Source organism: Lolium perenne, chromosome 5 (assembly GCF_019359855.2).
Source record: "Lolium perenne isolate Kyuss_39 chromosome 5, Kyuss_2.0, whole genome shotgun sequence".
NCBI lineage: Eukaryota > Viridiplantae > Streptophyta > Magnoliopsida > Poales > Poaceae > Lolium > Lolium perenne.
Genome location: NC_067248.2, coordinates 68,004,178 through 68,007,952, shown reverse-complemented (window position 1 = coordinate 68,007,952; position 3,775 = coordinate 68,004,178).

Below are 3,775 nucleotides of genomic sequence, written 5' to 3'. Positions count from 1 at the left end.
CCCAACATGCTGTTTATCTTATGGGAGAGACACCTCTAGTGAACTGTGGACCCCGGTCCAATTCTCTATACTGAAATACAATCTACTGCAATACTGTTCTACTGTTTTTCTGCAAACAATCATCATCCACACTATACATCTAATCCTTTGTTACAGCAAGCCGGTGAGATTGACAACCTCGCTGTTTCGTTGGGGCAAAGTACTTTGGTTGTGTTGTGCAGGTTCCACGTTGGCGCCGGAATCCCTGGTGTTGCGCCGCACTACATCCCGCCGCCATCAACCTTCAACGTGCTTCTTGGCTCCTACTGGTTCGATAAACCTTGGTTTCATACTGAGGGAAAACTTGCCGCTGTACGCATCACACCTTCCTCTTGGGGTTCCCAACGGACGCGTGCTGTACGCGTATCACCCGCCTTTGCGCGTAAAGTGCAAGCATAATGTGTGTCGTTGCGCTGGCCACACCAATCGATAAAGAGAGAGATAGAGATGAGAGATTATTGAAATCGCCAAGAATGTTCAAATATATATATATGCATGCATGGTAGGCCATGCATGCATGCACACTAATTATATATATATATATATTGTGAGGCAACTTAATCAAAGTGTGTGTTTTCATTCGAGAACTTGTCAATATATTCAAGTTAATTAATTTATCAGCGCTAATTATATAATTAATTAATGAATGAATCTCAGGATGTTCGATCATACATGATCGATATAGGCCATATATATTAATTGGGGTTAATCTAGGGTTTGCTAGCTAGCTATATATATATATATACAGCAGGTTTTTATTAGATCGGGTTATACCTAGTATAGTTTGGGGTTATGTGTTTTAATTAAGTAGCTAGGTTTGATTAGCTAGGACAGGTTAGTTATATATATATGGTTTAGTTAAGGTTAATGTCACACTTAATTTAGAGGACTGATACGTCTCCAACGTATCTATAATTTCTTATGTTCCATGCTAGTTTTATGACAATACCTACATGTTTTATTCATACTTTATATCGTTTTGATGCATTTTCCGGCACTAACCTATTAACAAGATACCGAAGCGCCAGTTCCTGTTTTCTGCTATTTTTGGTTTCAGAAATCCTACACAAGAAATATTCTCGGAATTGGACGAAACAAAAGGCCACGTTCCTATTTTTCCTGGGGCTTCACGGAGTCCGAAGGAGAGACGAAGGGGGGCCGCGAGGAGCCCACACCCTAGGGGGCGCGGGCCACCCCTTGGCCGCGCCACCAGGTGGGGACCCCACCTCGGGACTCCACCGACATCGCCCCTTCGCCTATATATACTCTCTGTCGCGAAAACCCTAAAACACGAAGTCATATTCCACGAAGAGTTCCGTAGCCGCCGCCAGCGCGAAGATAAGTTTCGGAGGACAGAAGTCTCTGTTCCGGCACGCCGCCGGGACGGGGAATTGCCCCCGGAGTCATCTCCATCGACACCACCGCCATCTTCATCGCCGTTGTTGTCTCCCATGATGAGGAGGGAGTATTTCTCCCCCGAGGCTGAGGGCTCTACCGGTAGCTATGTGGTTCATCTCTCTCTCCCATGGTGTGATCTTTATGAATATGTAGATGTTACTTTTGTCTATTATGCACTCTAGAGGTTACTTTAATATGAACTCCGGATGTTGTGGAGCTTGTTTACTCCGGCTTGAGGTGTGATCTTGTAGCCCTACACAATGAATGGTGTTTGTTATCCAACAAGAGAGTGTTTGAGAGTAGCACTTATTTGTTCATCTATGTGATCATAGGCTTTGCAATCTAGATGTCATATGCTATTCAAGTGTTTTATTATGTGAACTTTGGAGTTACTGTGACCTCGGTGTAATGGTGACAGTGTGTGCGCCGTGTGTAACTCCCTTATGAATTGTGGTGTGTTAGTACCTCCTATGAATGCTCACGGTGACAGTGTGGGGTGTTTATTAGTACTTGGAAATACGCCTTTGAGGTGTGCTTTTGCACACTTGCCCAATGAATTTGAGTTCTTTATCCAACAGGAGAGTAGTATGATGAAGTGCTTATATTTATATTCAATTATGATTGCAATGTTGAGAGTGGCCACTAGTGAAAGTATGATCCCTAGGCCTTGTTTCTAAGCATTGAAACACCGTTTCCAACAAGTTCTGCTACATGTTCGCTTGCTGCCATTTTTATTTCAGATTGCAATTGCTACTTATAATCATCCATATTACTTGTATTTCACTATCTCTTCGCCGAACTAGTGCACCTATACATCTGACAAGTGTATTAGGTGTGTTGGGGACACAAGAGACTTCTTGTATCTTAATTGCAGGGTTGCTTGAGAGGAATATCTTTGACCTCTACCTCTCTGAGTTCGATAAACCTTGGGTGATTCACTAAGGGAAACTTGCTGCTGTTCTACAAACCTCTGCTCTTGGAGGCCCAACATTGTCTACAAGAATAGAAGCACACGTAGACATCAAGCTATTTTCTGGCGCCGTTGCCGGGGAGGTAAGGTAAAAGGTATTCACATCCTCCGACTACTAAGATATTTCCTAGCACTGTTGCCATTCTGTGAGTGCTCGAAGCTATCTCCTTTAGATTCTGCAATTTTATCTTTTTGTTTCTTGTTTTTATTTTCACTAGTTAGGCTTAATGGAAAACAACAAAAATATTAGAGATCTTTATAGTATTTATCTTGAGTTAGGACATGAGGTGTTTGAAGAGAAAATTAAAAAACCTATGGAACTTTATATGCGTGCTAATGGCAATGTTATTAGTATGAATGCTTTGAACACCATTGTTGCTAATGCTATTGAAAATTCTAAGCTTGGGGAAGCTGGTTTTGATGAGCATGATATTTTTAGTCCCCCAAGTTTTGAGTAGAAAATTTACTTTGATGATACTTTGCCTCCTATTTATGATGATTATAATGATAGTGGTATTTTGGTGCCACCTACTATGGAGGATAAAGGTTATTATGATTATACCATGCCTGCAATTTATGATGATTACAATGATGAATATGATATTTTCAGTCCACCTACTATTGAGGAGAAAATTAATTATGATTACAATATGCCTCCTATATATGATGATTATGGTGATGAGAATAATAATGAAGGCTATCTTATTGAATTTGCTCCCACTGCAATTAATAGTAATGATTATGCTTATGTGGAGAGTAATAATTTTATGCATGTAGCTCATGATAAGAATGTTTCATGTGAGTTTGTTCATGATGCTACTGAAAGTTATTATGAGAGAGGGAAACATGGCTATATGCATCTTAATAATATTAAGTTTCCCCTCTTTATGTTGAGAATTTTGAAGTTACTCGTGTTTTATCTTCCTATGCTTATCATTTTGTTCTTCATGAATTTATTTGTGTACAAGATTGTTATCACCAGATTTTGGCCAAATCAGAAGATGGGCTGTAATTGAGATGGGCTTGGAGGATATGTACATGAAATGTCTCTGAATCGGCCTCGTGCGAGAGTTTGGGCTAGATTGCCCGTGTATTTGTACATTATGGTAGATCGCATCTTAGTTTAGAATTAAGAGATAGAGTTTGGTCGTATACGACTAGGTTTATTCCAAAGCTAGAAAGTCCCCGGACTATAAATATGTACCTAGGGTTATTGAGAAAGGAGGACGACCACGTTCACAACAAACACAATCCAGGCGCATCGCCACCCCTTGTTTCGAGGGTTTCTTCCGGGTAAGCATCATGCTGCCTAGATCGCATCTTGCGATCTAGGCAGTATCGGTTTATTCGTTATCTGGTGTTGCTCGT